Here is a 23,027-nt window from a genome sequence, read left to right on the forward strand (position 1 = left end):
GGATCTCAATGGCCTGAGAACAGAACCTTTGATTTTAACATTTAGGGTCCCAGATAACTTCTGTCATCGCAATGGAAAGTTGGTCAGAGATCCCCTATGTTCAATCTTTCTTTGCTCTAGGATCCCATCCCTCCCTCTGCCAACCCTGTTTCACCTTCCAGGTACTCCTAGCACACACCAAACCACCCCTGCTTCCACTGCACCCCCTTCTTACATGCCTACACTCCCCCTTTCTCCTCCAACCTCCTCATCCACTGACAATTCAGTCTCTAAAACAGCAGGACCCTCGGCCCTGAGTCCCCAGAAGAGACTACATCTCTTCCAGGCCCTCCTCCTTCCCGATCCCCCACACCCCGGACCATGCTTCAAGTGTGGCAAAGACGGGCACTGGGAAAGAGTTTGCCCCAGTCCGCGGCCCCCTGTCCTTCTTATGGTAAGAAGGGACACTGGAAGGTTGACTGTCCTTCCCAGGGAAGAGGCGCTTCCCTTCCACCTGAGGATGACGAGTCTCATCTCGCCCTGCCAAACTCACTTGGCCTCGCCACTGAAGACTTATGGTGCCCAGGGCCCCCGGCCCCATCTCCCATCACCACCTCGGAGCCCAGGGTAATGCTTCTAGTGGCAGGTAAGCCGATCTCCTTTTTGATAGATACGGGGGCCTCCTTTTCTGTCCTGCCTGAATTTTCAGGCCCCACACACCCCTCCCAGGTCTCTGTTGTGGGCGTTGACAGTCTAATATCTCAACCTCTCTCAACCCCCTTACTATCATGCACCCTTTTTAACATTCTATTTTTACACTCCTTCCTGATCCTTCCCCGATGTCCCACTCCTATACTAGGAAGGGACCTCCTTTCCAAGTTTAAGGTCTCACCCTCCTTCCATCTCCCAAACCCAGAGCCAGCCTTACTCCTCCTCGATCCTGCCATCTCCTCATCTCCCCTCCAACCTCCTCTGCCCCCTTCAGAGGTCAACCCCACGTTTGGGATACCTCGACTCCTTCTGTCGCCAAACACCATCCTCCCATAAGGATTCAGCTTTGCGACCCCTCTAAATTCCCATACCAGCCACAATACCCCATTTCCCTTCCCCATCAAAAGGCACTCAAACCTATTATTGACAAACTCCCTGCCCAAGGCCTCCTAAGACCAACCCATTCTCCATACAATACCCTCATCCTGCCAATACAAAAACCTAATGGGGCATATAGATTGGTCCAGGACCTCTGAGTCATCAACTCTGCAGTACTTCCCATTCATCCTTTAGTCCCCAAGCCATATATGCTCCTATCTCTCATCCCTTCTACTACCACTCATTTCACAATTATAGACTTCAAGGATGCGGTGTTTACCATCCCCCTCCACCCAGACTCATAGGACCTTTTTGCATTCATTTGGACAGACCTTGACACGCTACAATCTAGACAGCTTACATGGATGGTCCTCCCACAGGGTTTCCATGACAGCCCTCACTTCTTTGGCCAGGCACTTGCCTCAGATCTGGTCTCCCTTGATCTAGCCCCCAGTACAGTTCTACAATAGGTAGATGATGATCTACTTCTCTGTAGTCCTTCACATGCCTTATCCCTCCGACATACCACCTCCCTACTAAATTTCCTAGCCTCTAAAGGACACTGGGTATCTCCCACCAAGGCCCAGCTATCCACTCCGACCCTCACCTACCTAGGAGCTCAGCTCTCCCCCACCCAGAGGGCCATCACAGCAGATGGAACCACCCTCATTAGAGATCTTACCCCTCCTAACACAAAAGGTGAGATCCTCTCCTTCCTTGAACTGGCAGGGTTTCTCCGCATTTGGATCCCTAATTTTGGTCTCTTAGTTTGCCTGCTCTACTCGGCTGCTAGGGGTCCCCTTTCAGAGCCCTCAGACCCTGCTGTCAACATTGCCCTGGCCTTCAGAGCTCTTCAGCTAACTCTTCTTTCTGCCCCTCCCCTCTCACTCCCAGACTTGTCTAAGCCTTTTCTCCTCTATGTAACTGAAAATCAAGGTATTGCCCTCGGAGTACTGGGCCAAAACAAGGGGCCCACCTTTAGGCCCGTAGCTTACCTGTCAAAACAGCTAGATGGCACAGTGAAAGGATGGCTCACCTGTATATGTGCCCTGGCAGCATCTGCCCTCTTAGCTCAGGAAAATACAAAATTAACCTTTGGACAAGATACCACTATCTATTACCCACACAATCTGTAGGACCTCCTTTCCTACAAAGCAGTGAGCTACCTATCACCATCAAAAGTACAGCAGTTTCACACCAAATTCATAGAAAAGCCCAACTTCAAGGTAGACAGAAGCCCTCCTCTCAATCCAGCGACCCTTCTTCCTGACCCCTCAAACTCCCTCACATATTCCTGTGTAGAAACCCTAGAGCATCTTAAACCCCATTTTCCTAACATTGTAGCAGAATCCCTCCCAGACCCAGCTCTCATCTGGTTTATCGACAAGAGTTCCACCACTCAGGATAGCACAAAAACAGAAGGATATGCCATCATCTCCCTCACAAACATTGTAGAGGCAAACCCCCTCCCCAGAGGGATAACCTCACAGAAGGCGGAACTGATCACTCTCACTCGAGCCCTAACTCTGGCCAAAAGAAAGAAAGTCAATATCTACACTGATTCTAAATATGCTTACCATATCTTACACTCTCATGCAGCCATCTGGCAGGAGCGAGGGTTCCTATCCACAAAAGGGTTCCCCATCACAAATGCCCCTCTCATTCTCCATCTCCTTCAAGCGGCCCATCTTCCTGACAGGGCTGGAGTCGCACATTGTAAGGAACACCAAAAGGGAACGGACCTCATCTCAGTAGATAACAACAAAGCAGATGAAGAGGCAAAATGAGCTTCTCAATCCCCTGTCCCAGCTACCCAACTCCTTGTCATGCCACAAATACAGCCCTACTACTCCCCATCCGAACAGGAACATCTCTTGGCTCAAGGGGCCATCCTCCAAGGAGATTGGCTCCTCTCCGATGGGTGATATATTCTCCACCAAGCCCAAGCTAGGGAGATCCTAACAGTCATTCATCAATTCTTCCACATCGGGTTCTATACCATCTTCTAAGGCAGCAGTTCTCAACCTTCCTAATACAGTTCCTCATGTTGTGGTGAGCTCCAACCATAAAATTATTTTTTGTTGCTACTCTATAACTGTAATTTTGCTACTGCTATGCATCATAATGTAAATATCTTTTTGGGGCCGGCTGAGTGGCGCTTTGGTTAAGAGCTGGCTTGGGATGCCAGAGGGTCCCGGTTCAGATCCCACATATGAGGGCCAGTGACACTGCCCTCTACAGCTAAGATGCTGAACAACAGCTCAACCTGGAGCTGGGTTGCCATGAGTCGCTGGCGACGGCAGGTGGGTTGCCATGGGCTACCGTGTGTAGCCAGCAGCCAGCGTGAGCAGCCATCCAGAAGCCAGCGACTGATCTGCCTCACCCAGGAAGAGCACAATGATGGTGCCAACTTGGGCCAGTGAAGCAACGTCCTCCACAACTAGACTGAAGAACAAAAGGATAGCAACTTGTCTGTTCCCCTTTCCCCAATTCCCCAATAAAAATCTTTAATAAATAAATAAAATAAATATCTTTTTGTTTTCCAATGGTCTTAGACGACCCCTGTGAAAGGGTCGTTTGACCCCCAAAGGGGTCATGACCCACAGGTTGAGAACCACTGTTCTTAGGCCTCTACTAAGCTGTCGACATTTTCATACCCTTCTCCATGAAATCACTGACACCTGCACTATCCGTTCCATTGTCTCCCCACAAGGGACCATCCGGCCTCCATCCTTTCCCACACACTAGCTATGGGGACACCTCCCGGGAGAGGGTTGGCAAATAGATTTCACACATATGTCTCCTGTAAAGAAAACAAAATATCTACTAACCATGGTAGATACCTTTTCAGGGTGGGTAGAAGCCTTCCCCACCACCTTGGAGAAGACCTCTGAGGTAACCAAGGTCTTCCCCATTTTGGGCTACCACACTCCCTTCAGTCAGACAATGGCCCTGCCTTTGCTTCCCAAGTAACCAACAGGTATCTGAGGCTTTGAGCATCCAATGGAGGCTTCACATCCCCTGCAGGCCACAGGCCACAGGAAAAGTAGAGAAGGCAAACAGTATCATCAAATCCCAGCTAACCAAACTCAGTCTGGAGGTAAAGAGACCCTGGATTGACCTCTTGCCCATAGCTCCCCCCTGTCTTTGCACCAGCCCTCACGCCCCTACCTTTCTGAGCCCCTTTGAGCTTATGTATGGTAGGCATTTTATGTTAGGAAACATCCCTAACCAGACATCTCTCTTGGGCGACTACCTATCAACCCTAAGTTTAATTAGACAACTTCTTAGGGAACATGCAGACTAGACTCTCCCTCCACCCTATGAAGGCCCTCACCCCGCTTCCCTCTTCCCTGGGGACTCGGTCTTCTTTAAGGCTCTTCACCCAACTGACCTCCAACCAAAATGGACAGGGATCTTCCAGGTCCTACTAACAACTCCCACTGCTGCCAAAATATCGGGTCATCCCTCTTGGTTTCTTCCCCTAATAGGACATCTAACATTCTTGTTTCTACTCCTAGCTTTTGGCCCCTGCCTACTATGCTTTCTTACACGCTTCCTACAGGATCAACTCCAGGCTTTCACCAACAACATGGCTTGCGATATTATGCTACTTGGTGATTATCACCACTTGTCATTCACCTCAGAGCCTGACAGTACTCCTAACTCCAGCTCCTACCCCTGCTCTGATGTCGCCCCCTCTCAGCAGGAAGCAGCTTCAGAAGAGAGACACGCCACCCCTATTCCTTAAAAATCATATCAAAAAAAGGCTGGAATGTAGGTACTGTTTGCCCTAAAGGCCAGCTCAGCCATGCAGTAACGTGTGCACACCCAGCATCCTACTTGATGCGAAACCCAGCAGGCCATACATCATCCACATGCTGCTTGACACAAGTAGAAATTTTTCGAAAACCCCCAGCCGTTGTCCCCATCAGCTGTTGCTATCACCAACCATTGCTACCGGTTACTTACTCCACCCTATAAAAACTAGTCCCTTTCCTTAGTCGGGGCTGACACCCCTCATGGCCCCAGCCTGGCAGGTTAATAAACTTGATTGCTTGAATATCGGTGTCTCTCGCCCCATTTCTCCTTGGCAAACCTTTCACAACCAACCTAGAGAACAATCTGAAGTCAAGCCAAACAGAAGTCTTATAACTAAAAATATAAAGAACAAGCCCTGTAGAGACTGGTAGGAGAGGCGAAGACACAGAGTGAGCCCCAAACCTCCCTGTGGTGATTGAGAATCAGGAGGGATATCTCAACTGTGGAGGTTCCTCATGGAGGAACTAGGACCCCAGCCTCCCACACCAGGCTCCCCAGACCAGAGTACTGATGCCAGGAAGAAGAGCCCCCATATCTGGCTATGAAAAACAGTGGGGATGCTGACCATTTAGGTGGGACGGAAGGCTGAGGGAAACCCAGACATCCTCTTAAGCAACCTGCACACAGACTCACTTGCTTGCAGGCACTCACTTTGGGCTCCAGCAGAGGGACAGTGACTTGGGGGGCCTTAGAGACATACGGAGGGCAGACTGAAGTGTGTGGCTTAAGGGAGAAGATTGGAGGACAGTTGGCATTTTTTCTGGTGTGGGGTTCTTCTCCAGTGCAGCCTACAGGGGGGCACCATATTTCCTATGTTGAGACTGCCCCCACAGGCCAAATCTGAATCTTGTTGGCCTGGTGAACTCCACTGCTTCATCCTGCTGGCTCAACTAGGACCCTACCCCACCCAACTACCACACTGCCAGAGGCACTTTCTCCATGGGCAGCCAGTCCCTCCAGCTTTGCACTCTTTCTTGGAAAATTATCAGAGTACATGGGCCTCAGGAGGGCTGCAACTGGCCTCAGTGTGCTGAGGCTTTTGCTGAGTTGTTCCAGGCTCAGCACTGGCACCAAACCAGGTCTATATTGACCTGGTAATAGCAACTCTTCCCACTCTAGTGACTCCTTGAGACCCTTCCTCACCCAACTCATGTACCACATGAGGCTTTATCAGTGGGTGAACTTTAAGGGAACTGCCAGGTGGCAGCAGGCCTTGGGATGTCTGGCTTTTTGTGGAGTTACCCCAGGCTTCGTATGGGTTGCAGCCAACCTCGGTTCAGAGCAAGGCCTCTCCCATATGCCTGCAGGCTTAACACAGGCAGTGAACAACTGCAGATCACTTTGTAGCTTTTGCCAGGTAGTCCCCGGGTAGTCACAGGCAGTAGGTGCCCTGGGCTTGTACCAGAAATCCTCACAAGAGGCCCCAGAGCCCACATACTTGGAAGTTGGCTTCAGACCACAGCAGAGAACTGCCCAATTACCCCACAAACAGCACAGAAAAAGGGTGGTCTCAACAGACACCAGAGTTCACTGGGGTGAGTCCTGCTCCATCTGGTAAGCCCCCCCTGCATGACAGCCCATAAGCTATGGACATGGCCAAACCCATAATCAATCAGCCTGAAGGTCAATCACATCTACTGATGTGTCAATAGAAATCAAGGCTCAACTATAACAGGAGGGCACACACAACCCACACAAGGGACACCACTGGAGCACCCTGCTCAGGTGACCAGGGAGGCTGTGCCACAGAGCCCCACAGGACACTTATTACATAAGGCCACCCAGCCAAAACTGGGAGCCATAGCAGCTCTATCTAACACATAGAAACAAACACAGAGAGGCAGCCAAAATGAGGAAATAAAGAAATGTGTCCCAAATAAAAGAACAGGAGAAAAAAACAGAAAATGAACTAAACGAAATGGAGTCAAGCAACCTACCAGAAATAGAGTTTAAAACAATGGTTAAAAGGATGTTCAAGGAACTTAGTGAAAACTTCAACAGAGACATAGCAAGCATAAAAAAGAACATAGAAACCATAAAAAAAGAAACAGAAGTGAAGAATACAATAACTAAAATGAAGAATGCATTAGAGAGAATCAACAGATTACATTATGCAATTTAATCGAATCAGCAATTAAGAAAAAAGATGAAGTCAAGGTAGCAAAACACCCAATCAGAACAGCAAAAAGAACCCAGAAAACTGAAAAAAGTTTAAGGGCTCTCTGGGACAACATCAATCATAACTACATTCACATAATAGGGGTACTAGAAAGAGAAGAGAGAAAGCAAGAGATTGAGAAACTATTTGAATAATTAATGACCGAAAACTTTCCTAACATAGCACAGGAAACAGACATACAAGTCCAGGAAGCACAGTGTCTCAAACAGGATAAACCCACACAGGTCCATGCCTAGACACATTATAATTAAAATGACAAAGGTTAAAGACAAAAAGAGAATCCTAAAAACAGCAAGAGAAAGACAACTAGTAACTTATAAGGGAACTCCTATAAGACTGTCAGCTGATTTCTCAACAGAAACTTTGTAGGCTAGAAGGATTAACATGAAATATTCAATATGATGAAAAGAAAGGGGCTACAATCAAGACTACTCTACCCAGCAAGGCTATCATTTAAAATCAAAGGACAGATAAAGAGCTTCCTAGACAAGAAAAAGCAAAAGGAGTTAATCACTGCAAAACCAGTGTCACAAGGAAATGTTACAGGGACTTCTTTAAGATGGAAAAAAATCAAAATTATGAATAATAAAATGGCAATAGCTACATATCTATCAACAATTACTTTCAATGTAAATTGATTAAATGTCCCAAGCAAAAGACATAGGAGGGCGGAATGAATAAGAAAACAAAACCCTTACATATGCTGCCTACAAGAGGCTAACTTCAGATTGAAAGACACACAGAGATGGAAAGTAAAGAGATGGAAAAAGATATTTCAAGAAAACTGAAAAAAAAAATTTTGGGCTAGCATACTTATACCAAGCTAAATAGATTTTAAAACAAAGAAGAGACAAAAACAGGACACAGTAATCCCACTTGAGGGTATTTATCTGAAGAAACCCAAAACACTGTTTGAGAGGACATGTGCATCCATATGTTTGTTGCAGCATTGTTCACAATGGTCAAGATGTGAAGGCAGCCTGGGTGTCCATCAATGGATGAATGGATAAAGAAAAGGTAGTACATATACAAAGTGGAATGTTGCTTGACCATGGAAGAGAATTGATTCCTGTCATCTGCAGCAGCACAGATGTACGTACAGGGTGTTTTACTAGTAATGGAGTATATCAGACAGAGAAAGACAGATGAAATGTGATTTTGCTTACATGTGAAATCTAAGAACAAAATTAACAAACAAAACAAACAAACTCATAGATACAGAAAACATTTTGATGGTTGCCAGATGGGAGGGGTTTGGGAGTGTGGGTGAAAAAAGTGGAAGGAATTAAGAAGTACAAATTTGTTGTTACAAAAGTAGTTATGGGGGTGTAAGGTATAGCATAAGAAATATTGTAATAACTATGTACGGTGTCAGATGGGTACTAGATTTATGGGGTGATAGATGGGAAAGGGTTGGGGACAGGATGAAAAAGGTGAAGGGATTAAAAAATACAAATTGGTAGTTACAAAATAGTCATGTGGATGTAAATTAAAGCATAAGGAATACACTCAATAATATGGTAATAATGATGGATAGTGCCAGGTGGGTACTAGACTTGTCAGGGAATTCAGTTCTTAAATTACATAAATGTCTAACCACTATGCTGTACACCTGAAATTAATATAAAATAATATTGAATGTCAACTGTAATTGATAAATTTATAGAGGGAATAAAAGGTCCAGATCCCCAGGTATAAAACAGATAAATCATGGGGGTGTAATGTACAGCATTGGGAATATAGTCAATAATATTGTGATAGCATAGTATGGTGTCAGGTGGTTGCTTGACTTATCATGGTGATCACTTCTTTAGGTATATAAATGTTGAATAACTCTGATGTACCCCTGAAACTAATATAATATTGTATGTAGTTATATTTTTTAAAAAATATTTAATAAAAGAAATCAGAATTAGAGCAGAAATAAATGAAATTTGAAGCTCAAAACAGAAACTCAATAGAGAAAATTGATAAAATCAAAAGCTAGTTTTTTAAACAGATCAGTAAAATTGATCAGCCTCTAGCCAGATTAACAAAGAAAAAAAAAAAAGGAGAGGACACAAATTTTTAATGTCATAAATAAGAGGGAACATCACTACAGATCCTATAGACATAAAAAGGATAATAAAGGAGTGTTATAAACAATTCTATGGCCACAAATTTGATAACCTACAAAAAATGGACTAGTTCCTTGAAAGACACAATCTGCCAAATTCCACAAAAGAAGAAATAGGCTATTTGAATAAGTATATGTTTATTAAAGAAATTGAATCAATAATGAATAATATTCTAAAACAATAAGCATCAAGCCCAGATAGATTCATTCATTCTACCAACATTTAAGGAAGAAATTACATCCATTCTCTATAAACTCTTTCAGAGAATAGGAGCTGAGGGAATAGTCCCTAACTCAACCTATGAGGCCAACATTATCTTAATACCAAAATAAGACAAATATATTATAAGAAAACTATTTTATGAACATACATTTCATTGAATATATTTCAATATATTTCATGAACATAGATGCAAAAATCATTGGCAAAATATTAGTAAATGTAATCCAACAATGTATAAAAATAGTCTTACACAACAACCAAGTGGGATTAATCCCAGGTATTGAAGGCTGGTTCAACATTCAAAAATCAATTAATATACTCCATTACATCAATAAGATAAAAAAGAAACATCACATGATCATATCAATAGATACAGAAAAAGCACGTGACAAAATCCTACATACTTTCACAATAAAAACTCTCAGTAAAGTAGAAAGAGGGGAACTTCCTCAACTTGATAAGGAATATCTACAAAAAACCTACAGCTAACATGATATTTAATAATGAGAAACTTAAAGCTTTCCCAGTAATATCAGGAACAAGCCAAAGATACTCCCTCTCGCCACTTCTTTTCAGCCTCACACTGAAAGTCCTAGCTAATACAATAAGACAAGAAAAGGAAACAAAGGATACATATTGTGAAAGAATAAATAAAACAGGCTTTGTTTGCAGATGACATGATTGTCTATCTAAAAAAACTGAAAGAATCACCATCAACAACAAAAAACTCCTAGAACTAAAAAATTATAATAGCTAGTTTGCAGGACATAAGTTTAACATACAAAAGCCAATCACTTTCCTATATACTAGCAATGAATAAGTGAAATTTGAAATTAAAAACACCATCTACATTAGCACCCTCAAAATGAAATATATAGGTATAAATCTAATAAAATGTGTATAATATCTGTATAAGAAAAACTGGAAAACTTTGATGAATAAAATCAAAGAACTAAATAAATGGAGAGCTACATTATATTTAGGTATAGGAAGATGTTAAGATGCTGGTTCTACTCAACTTGACATATAGATTCAATGCAATCACGTCAAAATCACAGGAAGCTATATCAACAAAGTGATTCTAAAGTTTATATGGTGGGGCCAAAGACCTAGAATAGCCAACACAATATTGGAGAACAAAGATGAATGATTGACGTTACCTGACATCAAGACTTACTATAAAGATACAGTAATCAAGACAATGTGCTACTGGAGAATAAATAGACAAATACACCAATGGAATAGAATAAAGAGATCAGTGGAACAGAACAAAAGTAGACCCACATAAATATAATCAACTTATTTTGGACAAAGGAACAGAAACAATACAATAAAGCAAAGATAGCCTTGTCAAAAAGTGGTGCTGGAACAACTAAACATTCACATGCAAAAAAAGTATAATCTAGACACAGATTGTCTACCTTCCACAAAACTTAACTCAAAATGGATCATAGACCTAAATTTAAAACACAAAATTATAAAACTTCTAGAATGTAACACTGAAGAAGGCCTAGATGACCTTGGATATGGCAGTGACTTTTTAGTTACAACACCAAAAGCATGATCCATGAAAGAAATACTTGATAAGCTAGACTTCATAAAAATTAAAAAAATTTTACTGTGCAAAATACAATTTTAAGAAAATGCTAGAACAGGCCACAGACTGGTAGAAAATATTTGCAAAGGATACATCTGATAAAATTGTTATCCAAAGTATGCAAAGAACTCTTAAAACTCAACAATTAGGAAACAAACAATCTGATTTAAAAATGAGCCAATGATCTCTACAGACACTTCATCCAAGGAGAAATACAGGTGGCCAATGAGCACATGAAAAGATGCTCTACATTATATGTCATCAGAAAAATGCAAATTAAAACAACAATATTACTGCATACCTATTAGAATGGATAAAATCTGGAACACTGACAACACCAAATTTTGGTGAGGATGTGGAGCAACAGCAAATCTCGTTCATTGCTGGTGGGCATACAAAATGGCAGAACCACTTTGGAAGACAGTTTAGCAGTTTTTTTAAAAAACTAAAGATACTTCTGCCATATGATCCAGCACTCCATATTTACCCAAAGGCATTGAAAACTGATGTCCACACAAAAACCAGTACATGAAAGTCAACGGCACTTATAATTATAATTGCCAAAACTTAGAAGCAACCAAGATGTGTTTCAGTAGGTCTCTTAAAAAGCTCCTTGCTGAATATCACTATGGTCACCTTCCAAGTACTCCCCTTGGGAAGCTAAGCACCGACACCAGCGCCTAGTCCACTCTTCAAAGAAATTTTGGAACTCTTTTTCTGGAATGGCCATGAGCTGTCATTGTATTACCTTGGTGTACTGAATGTCATCAAAATGTCTTCTTTCAATATTTCCTTTATCTTTGGGTAAAGAAAGATGTCATTGGGGGCCAGATCAGGTGAGTAGGAAGGGTGTTCCAATACAGCTATTTGTTTACTGGCTAAAATCTCCCTCACAGACAATGCAGTGTGAGCTGGTGCATTGCTGTTATGCAAGAGTCATGAATTGTTGGTGAAAAATTCAGGTCATCTAACTTTTCCATGCAGCCTTTTCAGCACTTCCAAATAGTGAACTTGGTTAATTGTCCAGTTGGTACAAATTCATAATAAATACTACATCTGATATCAAAAAAGGTTAGCAACATTGTTGCAACAAGTTTGTGAACTTAATTATCAGACCTCATATAAGCAGATAATTTTCAATAAAGAAACCAAAAACAGTACAATGGAGAAAAGACAGCCTCTTCAATAAATGATGCAGGGAAAATTGGAAAGTCAAGTGCAAAATAATGAAACTAGACTTCTATCTGTCACCATTTACCAAAATGAACTCAAAATGGATCAAAAACCTAAACATAAGACCTGAAAAAACAAACTGCATAGAGAAAAACATAGGTACTAAACTTATGGAGCTTGGGTTCAATGAGCATTTTATGAATTTGACCTCAAAGGCAAAGGGAAGTAAAAACTAAAATAAATGAATGAGACTATATCAAACTAAAAAGTTTCTGCACACCAAAAGAAACCATCAACAAAACAAAGAGCCAACCAACCAAATGGGAGAAGATATTTGCAAACAATGCCTCTGATAAGGGGCTAATATCCAAAATATATAAAGCACTTGTACAACTCAACAACACAAAAAGTAAACAATCCAATGAAAAAAATGAGCAGAGGACCTGAACAGACATTTCTCCCAAGAAGATATACAAATAGCCAACAGATATATGAAAGAATGCTCAACTTCACTAGCTATTAGGGGAATGCAAAAAAACCCCACAATGACATATCACCTCATACCTATTAGAATGGCTATCATCAATAAGAACAATAATAACAAATGTTGGAGAGTCTGTGGAGGAAAAGGAACTATCACACACTGTTAGTGGGAATGTAAATTAGTACAACTGCTCTGGAAACCATTATAGAGATTCCTCAAAAAATGAAGAAGAAAATTACCATATGACCCAGCAATCCCTCTCCTGAGTATCTATCCCAAAAATCTGAAAACATTTACCCATAAAGATTTATGTACCCTGATGTTCATTGCAGCATTATTTATGATGGTCAAGACATGGAAACAACCAAAGTGTCCATCAATAGATGACTGGATAAAGAAGATGCAGTATATATACACAATGGAATGCTACTCAGCCATAAAAAATAAAGAAATACTGCCATTTTCAACAACATGGATGAATCCTGAGATTATCATGCTAAGCAAAATCTTGTCAGACAGAAAAAGTCAAGAACCATATGACTTCACTCATATGTGGGACACAAAGTTCAAAACAACAAAGGAACAAGACAAATGAACAAAGAAACAAAAACTTGTAGACACAGAAAACAGTTTAGTGGTTACCAAGGGGTAAGGGGAGAGGGGAATGGTAGAAGAGGGAAAAGGGTATACGTATATGGTGATGGAAGGAGAACTGCCTCTGAGTGGTGAACAATATGTGATATATAGATAATGTATTATTGAAATGTACACTTGAAACCTATATAATTTTACTAACCATTGTCAGTCCAATAAATTTAATTAAAAGAACACTGGGAGTAGGTATGAATACCATGCTTTTCAGCTAATATTAAAAATGGAATTTGTATATTCAATAAATACAGTTTCAGGCACATGACCAATATAATTCAGTAGTAAATTACTGGAATAAATACTAAAATGAAAAAATTTTTATTACAATATGCTGCCTGGTTATTTACATTCAGCAAAATAAACTTGTTTAAATTACAAAAAAATAAAATAAAGTACCAATATATAAAAATAATTATACATCTATATTAATAGGCATACAATGCATAAGATAAAATTTGTGACAACATAAAATGTGGGGAATGGAGCTCTATAGGAGCAAGATTTGTGTCATCTGTTATTGAAAGTATTGTATATTGGTATCAATTCAAATCAGAGTATTATAACTTTAGAATTTTAATTGTAAGTTCATTGTAAGCATTAAGAAAAGGAAATGGGAACCAAATGATACACGACATAAAAATCAATTAAACACAAAAGTAGGCAATAATGGAAGAAATAAGGGACAAAATAAGTTATAAGACATACAGAAAACAAATAGTGAAATGACAAAAGTAACTTCTTCCTTTTTAGTTATTACTTTACATTTAAATAAATTAAACTGTGTATGAAAAACACAGAGATTGGCAGAATGAATTTTTAAAAATGAACAAACAATATGCTATTTTCTAGAGACTCATTTTAGACCCAAATACACAAATAGGTTGAAAATGAAAGGATGGAGAAAAAGTCATTCCATGCAAATAGTAACCAAAAGAGAGCTAGGGAGACTATACTAATATCAGACAAATTAGACTTTAAGTGAAAATATGTTACAAGTGACAAAAAAGACACTATATGGTAATAAAATGGTCAATTCATCAAGAATATATGACAGTTACAAACATATCTACTAAACAACATGGCACAAAATAAATGAAGCAAACATTGACAGAAATTAAGGGAATAATAGTTCTGCAATAACAATTTGATACTTCAATACACCACTTTAAATAATGGAGAGAACATCTAGACAGAAGATCAGTGAGGACACAGAGGGTCTGAACACTATAAACCACCTGGACCTAACAGAAATATACTGAATATTTCAACAGCAGCAGAATACACATTCTTCTCAAGTGCATATGAAATATTCTCCAGGACAGATCATACGTTGGGCCACAAAATAAGACTCAGTAAATACAAAAGGATTGAAATCCTATTAAAAATCTTTTCTGTACATAATGGAATGAAGGTAGAAATCAATAACAGAAGGAAACTGGAATATTCACAAATATTTAGAAATTAAACAATACAATATTAATTAACCAATGGGTCAAAGAATAAATCCCTCAGATTCTCTGCCCATTTTTTAATTGGATTGCTTGTCTTTTTGTTGTTGAGTTGTATGAGTTCCTTATATATTTTGGATATTAGCCCCTTATCGGAGGCATCGTTTGCAAATATCATGTCCCATTCTGTTGGATGCTTCTTTGTTTTGTCGATGGTTTCCTTTGCTGTGATATAGTGCCCATTCATTTATTTTAGCTTTTACTTCCCTTACCTTTGAGGTCAAATTCATAAAATCCTCTTTGAACCCAAGGTCCATAAGTTTACTACCTGTGTTTTCTTCTATACAGTTTATTGTTTCAGGTCTTATGTTTAGGTTTTTGACCCATTTTGAGTTCATTTTGGTACATGGTGACAGATAGCAGTCTAGTTTTATTATTTTGCACATGGCTTTCTAATTTTCCCAGCAACATTTATTGAAGAGGCTGTCTTTTCTCCATTGCATGTTTTTGGCTTCTTTGTCGAAAATTATCTATCCATATTTGTGTGGGTTTATTTCTTGGCTTTCAATTCTATTCCATTGGTCTGTGTGTCTATTTTTTTGCCAATACCATGCTGTTTTGATTATTGTTGCTCTGTCGTACAAGCTGAAGTCAGGGAGTATGATACCTCCAGCATTATTCTTTTTTCTTAGAATTGCTTTGGTTATTTGGAGAATTTTGTGGTTCCATACAAATATAATGTGGCTTTTTTTTCTATTTCTTAAAAAAATGCCAAATGGGTTGATGGGGATTACATTAAATCTGTATATTGCTTTGGTTAATATGACCATTTTAACTAAGTTTCTTCTTCCAATCCATGAACACGGAAGCCTTTCAATGTCTTTGTGTCTTCTTCAATTTCTTTTAAAAATATCTTATAGTTTTCAGTGTATAGATCCTTCACATATTTGGTTAAGTTTATGACTTTTGATAGATGATTGGATAAAGAAGAAGTAGTATATATACACAATGGAATACTACTCTGCCATAAGAAGGGATGAAATAGTGCCATTTGCAACAACATGGATGGATCTTCAGATTATTATGCTAAGCAAAATAAGTCAGACAGAAAACGTTGAGAGCCATATGACTTTACTGATATGTGGGATATAAAACTGAAAGCAACAAAGGAACAAGACAAACAAATAAATAAACAAAACTCATAAACACAGATAATAGTTTAGTGGTTACCGGGGGTAAGGGGGGAAAGGGTTGGTAGAAGAGTGTAAAGGGGGTCAAATATATTGTGATAGAAGAAGTGAGTCTGAGGGTGAACACACAATGTGATATATAAATGACATATTACAGAATAGTACACTTGAAACCTATGTAATTTTACTAACCATTATCACTCCAATAGATTTTAATTAAAAAAAAGCATAATAAACTTGTCTTATCTTAAGCCAAAAAAAAAGGAATAAATTACAAGGGCAATGAGAATATATTTAAATATAATTGAAAATTATATTGAAATTGAAAAAATACAACATAGCAAAACTTATAACATGCTGCCTACACAGTGTTAAGAGGAAATTTATAGTAGTAAAGAATTACATTAAAAAAGAAAGATCTCATCAATACCTAGACATACACTTTAAGAATCTGCAAAAAACTTTCCCTTCTAATAAACTGCTCTTTCACCACTGTAAAAAAAAATCTGCAAAAAGAAGAGCAAGTTAAACCGAAAGCTAGCAGGATAAAGGAAATAATACAGATTAGAGTGGAAATAAGTTAAATACAAAATAGAAAAACAATGGAATTGAGGAAACTAAAAGTTTCGTGAGATCGATAAAATTGCCAAATTTTTTACACTAGATAAACAAAGGAAAAAAGAGAAAAGCAAAGGACTAAAATTAAAAGTGAAAAGTAGGGCATTACTACTGATTTACAGAAATAAAAAATATTATGAGAATATTATGAACAATTGTACACTAACAAAGTATTTTTTTAAAAAAAGGAATTGGGGGAGGGGAACACTGTTGTGGAATTGGGGAGGGGGACCAGCCAAGTTGTTCTTCAATCTTAGTTGTGGAGGGCTCCAGTCACCATCTGGCTGCCCGTCAGCAACTCGTGGGCTGCTTGTGGCCTCTAAGCTCAAGGTACTGTGTTACAATCTTAGTTGCGGTGGGCATAGCCACCATCCTATGTGAGATTGAAACCAACAGCCTTGTTGTTTTTTTGTTATGTTTTGTTTTGTTTTGTTTTTCATGCAGGAGTCCAACCTGCAATCTTGCTGTTAAGAGCACACGCTCTATCCACTGAGCCATCCAGGTGGCAACTCAGCTCAAGGTGCCAAGTTTAGTCTTAGTTGCGGGTGGGCATAGCCACCATCCCATGCAGGAGTCGAACCAGCAGCCTTGTTGTTAAGAGCGCATGCTCTATCCACTGAGCAATCCAGGTGGCAACTCAGCTCAAGGTGCCAAGTTCAGTCTTAGTTGCAGAAGGGCGTAGCCCACCATTGAACAGGCAGTCTTGTTGCTAGGAGCGCGTGATTTCACCTGCTGAGCCATCCTGCCACCTGTTGGCAACTCAGCGACAGCTCAGCTTGGGCACAGCATCACTGGCCCATGTGGGAATCGAACTGGCAGCCTTGTTGCTCAGAGCCCGCACTCTTAAGCTAACTCTTAACCAACTTTGCCACTCGGCCGGCCCAACAACGTATTTTTTAATTTTTTTGTTTTTAATTACATTTGACATACAATAACATATGAGTTTCAGGTGTACAACATAGTGATTAGACATTTTTATGACTTATGAAGTGATCACTCTGATAAATCTAGTACGCATCTGATGCCATACATGGTTATTACAATTTTATTTTTTTTAAGATTTTTATTGGGGAATTGAGGGAAGGGGAACAGACAAGTTGCTGTCCTTTTGTTCTTCAGTCTAGTTGTGGAGGACGTTGCTTCACTGGCCCAAGTTGGCACCATCATTGCGCTCTTCTCAGGCGAGGCAGATCAGTCGCCAGCTTCTGGACGGCCGCTCACAGCAGCTGCTGGCCGCTCACTCTGGCTGCTGCCTACACACAGTAGCCCATGGCAACCCACCTGCCGTCACCGGCGACTCACAACAGCCCAGCTCCAGGTTGAGCCGTTGTTCAGCATCTTAGCTGTGGAGGGCAGTGTCACTGGCCCTCATATGTGGGATCCGAACTGGGGCCCTCTGGTGTCCCCAGCCAGCTCTTAACCAACACGCCACTCAGCTGGTCCTATTACAATATTATTGACTGTATTCTTTATGCTATAATTTACATCCCCATGCCTATTTTGTAACTACCAATTTGTACTTCTTAATTCCTTCCCCCTTTTCACCCACCCTCCCTCCAACTCCTCTCTCTGCTGACAATAATCAAAATGTTTTCCATATCTATGAGTTTGTTTCACTTTTGTTTGTTTGTTTTGTTCTTTAGATCCACATATAATTGAAATAATATAACATTTGTCTTTGTCTGACTTACTCCACTCAGTACAATACCTTATAGGTCCATTCATGTTGTAGCAAATTGCAAGAATTTATTTTTTTTCTGGCTGAGTAATATTCCATTGTATATAAGTACCTCCTGTTCTTTATCCATTCATCCATTGATGGACACCCAAGATGCCTTGATATCTTGGCTATTTTAAATAATGCTGCAATGAACACATGGATGCACATGTCCCTACAAAGTAGTGTTTTGAGTTTCTTCAGATAAATATACAGTAGTGGAATTACTGAGTCCTTCCTTGTCTCTTATTATAGCCTTTGTTTTAAAGGCTATTTTGTCTGGTATAAGTACTGCTACTCCAGCTTTTTTTTTTTCATTTCCATTTTCATGAAATATCTTTTTCTATCCCTTAATTTTCAGTCTATATGTTTTTTGATCTGTAGTCTCTTGTAGGCAGCATATGTAAGGGTCTTGTTTTCATGTCCATTTAGCCACCCTATGTCTTTTGATTCAAGCATTTAATCCATTTATCTTTAAAGTAATTATTCACAGATATGTAGTTACTGACATTTTATTATTCATATTTTTGGTACTTTTTTTCTTTACTTCTTTTTAAAGAAGTTCCTTTAACACTTCTTGTAATACTGGTTTGGTGGTGATGGTTCCTTTAGCTTTCTTTTGTTGGGTAAGCTCTGTATCTGCCCTTCAATTCTAAATGATAGCTTTGCTGGGTAGAGTAATCTTGATTATAGGCCCTTGCTTTTTATCACTTTGACTATTTTGAGCCAATCCATTTTGGCCTGCAAAGCTTCTGTTGAGAAATCAGCTGACAGTCTTAGGGGTACTCTCTTGTAGGTGCTTTTCTCTTGCTTTTTAAAAAATTCTTTCTTTGTCTTTAACCTTTAACATTCTACTTATGATGTGTCTTAGTGTGGGCCCCTTTGGATTCCTCTTGTTTTTGGACTCTGCTCTTACTGGGTTTGTATTTCTATTGCCTTTGCCAGGATAGAAAAGTTTTCAGTCATTATTTCTTCAAATAGGTTTTTAGTTCCTTGCTCTTTCTCTTCTCCTCTGGTATCCCAATGATGCAAATATCCATACTTGTGTTGTCACGGAAGCCCCTTAAACTATCCTCAGTTTTTTGGATTATTTTTCTTTTTGCTGTTCTGATTGGGTATTTTGCTACCTTAACTTCTAAGTCACTGATTTGATCCTCTGCTTCATCTAATCTGTTGATTCCCTCTAATATATTATTCATTTCAGTTATTGTATTCTTCATTTCTGACTAGCTCTTTTTTATGTTTTCTATTTCCATTTTAGTTTTCTATCTCTTTGTTGAAGTTCTCACTGAGATCATTGAGCATCCTTATAGCCAGTGTTTTGAACTCTGCATCTGGTAGATTACTTGTCTCTATTTTGTTTAGTTCTTTTTCTGGAGTTTTGTTCAGTTCTTTCCTTTGGAACATGTTTCTTTATCTACCCATTTTGGCTGCCTATCTGAGTTTGTTTCTATGTATTAGGTAGATCTTCTATGCCTCTCAGTCTCAGTAGAGTGGCCTTATGTAGTAGGTGTCCTGGGGTTCTCAGTGGTGCAGTCTCTGTGGACACATTAACTGGGTACTCCAAGTATGTCCCTTGTGTGTTGTGTGTGCCCTCCTATTGTAGTTGAGCCTTGGTTGCTGTTTGCGTGTCAAGGGTTGACCCTCAGACTGATTGTTTGTGAGATCTGGCTGTGAGTACAGTGAAGGAGCTGCTGTGCATGCACTGACCCTATGGACCAGGATTTTCATTAGCAGGGCTCTGGTCTCAGACCATCCTGCCCTTTGGGTGTATCACCTGTGGAAGCAGCTGGGTAGTACTCTGGCTTGGTTGAAGCTTGCCACTGAGTGTGCTGGCCCCAAGGCCTCCTGGGAGGTTCCCCAATGCAGACCAAGTTCAGCCAAAGCCTGTGTCCTGCCCAAGGCTACCTGGTATGAGCCACAAAACCATCTGCAGATGGCAGCCTCCCATTCTGGGCTTGGACATGCCTTGAGGGGCCAAGCTGGAAACTGAGGCTGGCTGCAGCTAGTGCCAGGTTTGGGGTTCTTAGCAAGAGGTTCAGGGCATACCGACACCAGATGCTGCTTGTTTGGGTTTGTGAAACTTTGAAAAATTTTAGGAAAGTCTGCAGCATGCATGACCCAAGACAGGCTGTTTTTATGGAAAAGCCATTGGAAGCAGCTTGCTTGGGCCACCAAGTTGGGTGGGGCAAGGTCTCAGGGAATCACCAAGGTGAGGTGAACAGTGTTAGCATGGTTGATGGAGATTCAGATATGGTGGTCGTCCACATCTGCATGCTGGGAGGGGGTAGTGCTTAACAAAGAAATAATGGATTCTGCCAGCACTGCTCTCTGGGTGAAAGCTGCCCCTCTAGCCCTTGCTCTAAAGCCTGATGCCTTTTGAGCTGCTGTCCCAATGTTGGAGCTCAGAGCAAATGAGTCTGTTAGTGAGTTAAGTCAATGCACGGGCCCTTTACAAGAAATGAGTGGGCCTTCAACATCCTCCATCTCATTTGGCCACAATTTCCACTATTTTTCACAGCCAGAACTTGTGGGGACTTCTCTTCCCAGCACTGAAACCTTGGGCTGGGGAGCTTGTTGTGGGGATAGGATTCCTCACACCTCAGGGGGCTCCTCTGCAGCTGAGTTATTTCTCTGAATTTTAACTGCCATATGCAGTTGTAGGACCAGCCCATTCTGTGTCTCAGCCCCTCGTATCAGTCTTAACTCAGCTTCTTTTATATGTCCTTAGTTGTAGCACTTTGGTTCAGCTAGACTTCAGGCAATTCTCAATGATAGTTTTTCTGTAGTTTAGTTGTAATTTTGATGTGGTCATGAGGGGAGGCAATCATAGTCTTTACCAACTCCACCATCTTAACCGGAAATCCCCTACTCCAACAAATTAGATAATCTAAATGAAATGGACAAATTCCTAGAAAAACATTAATTATCAAAACTGACTAAAAAAAAATAGAAAATTTGAACAGACTGATAAATCGAATTAATAATTTTAAAAGAAAAAAACTGCTAACAACGTAAAGTCAAAGACCAGATGGCTTTACTAGTGAATTTTATTAAGCATTTAAAGGAGAATTAATACCAATTATTAGCAAACTCCTCCCAATACTAGAATTTTTAAAATACTTAAATAAATGGGAAAACATCTCATGTTTGAGAATTGGAATAATTGAATAATTGATTTAAGATGGGAATATTTCACATATTGATCTACATATCCAATGCAATCTTATCAAAATTTCAATGGCTTCTTTTGGAGAAATAGAAAGGCCAATCCTCAAATTAATATGGAATTGTAAGGTGCCCCAAGTAGCTAAAACAATTTTGGAAAAGGAGACAAAAATTGGAGGACACACACATTCCAATTTCTAAAGTTATTATTACATAGGTACAGTAACCAAAACAGTATAGTACTGGCATAAGGAAAGGTGTATACATCAATGAAATAGAATACAGAGTCCAGAAATAAGTCCATATATCTATTGCCAATTGATTTTGGCAAGAGTGCCAAAACCAACCAATGGAGAAAGAATAGTCTCTTCAACAAATGGTGCTGGACAACTGGAAAGCTATATTCAAGAAAATTAAGTTGGACCTTACCTTAGTCTGTTTGGGCTGCTATAACAATCTATCACAGTCTGGGAGACTTACAAACAGCAGAAATTTATTTCTGACAGTTCTAGGTGCTCAAAGTTTAATATCAGGATGCCAACACGATGGTCAGGTGAGTGACTTCTTCTAGTTCACAGACTTGTTGTTGTATCCTCATATGGTGGAAGGGGCAAGGGAGATTTCCCAGGTCTCTTCTATAATAATATGTTAACATTTTATTAAAACTTTAATCTCATTTATGAGGGCTCATCCTCATGACTTAATCACCTCCTAAAGGCCCACCTCCTAATACTATCACCTGAGCATTAGGTTTTCAACATGTAAATTTTGAAAGCACACAAAAATTTAGACCATAGCAGATCTCTACCTTATACCATATGTAAAATATTAACTCAAAATAGATCAACAACTTAAATATATCAAAGAAAACATAAGGGTAAATCTTTATGACTTTGGATTTGTCAATGGATTCTTATATATAATACCAAAAGCATAGGCAACAACAACAAAAAATAATAGATAAATTGTACCACATCAAAATAAAAAAAATTTTATATCAAAGGACAGTATCAAGAAAGTGAACTGACAATATACAGAATTGTAGAAATATTTGCTATTCATATATCTGAGAATGGTCTAGTATTTAGAATATATATATATATATATATATATATATATATATATATATATATGAACTCTTACAAGTCAAAAATAAAAATACAACAACCCAGTCTTAAAATGGGCAAAAAAATGGTCTATTCAATAGATATCTAATCAAAAGTAAATATACAAATGGACAATAAACACATGAAAAGATAGTCAACATTATTAGTCATTAGGAAAATGTAAGTCAAAACCACAATGAAGTAGCACTTCACACTCATTATCATAGGCCTTGAGTTAGGCAAAGATTTCTTATTTATGAGATCAAAAGTTTGGTCCATGAAGAACAAATTGGTAAATTGTATTTTATCAAAATTAACACTTTTGTTTTTGGACCTACACTGTTTCACTCATAAAAGAATGAAAAAAGGGGCCGGCCGAGTGGCGCAATGGTTAAGAACTGGCTTGGGATGCCAGAGGGCCCCGGTTTGGATCCCACATATGAGGGCCAGTGACACTGCCCTCCACA

The sequence above is a fragment of the Hipposideros armiger genome, unplaced genomic scaffold (assembly GCF_001890085.2).
Source record: "Hipposideros armiger isolate ML-2016 unplaced genomic scaffold, ASM189008v1 scaffold_269, whole genome shotgun sequence".
Classification (NCBI taxonomy): domain Eukaryota; kingdom Metazoa; phylum Chordata; class Mammalia; order Chiroptera; family Hipposideridae; genus Hipposideros; species Hipposideros armiger.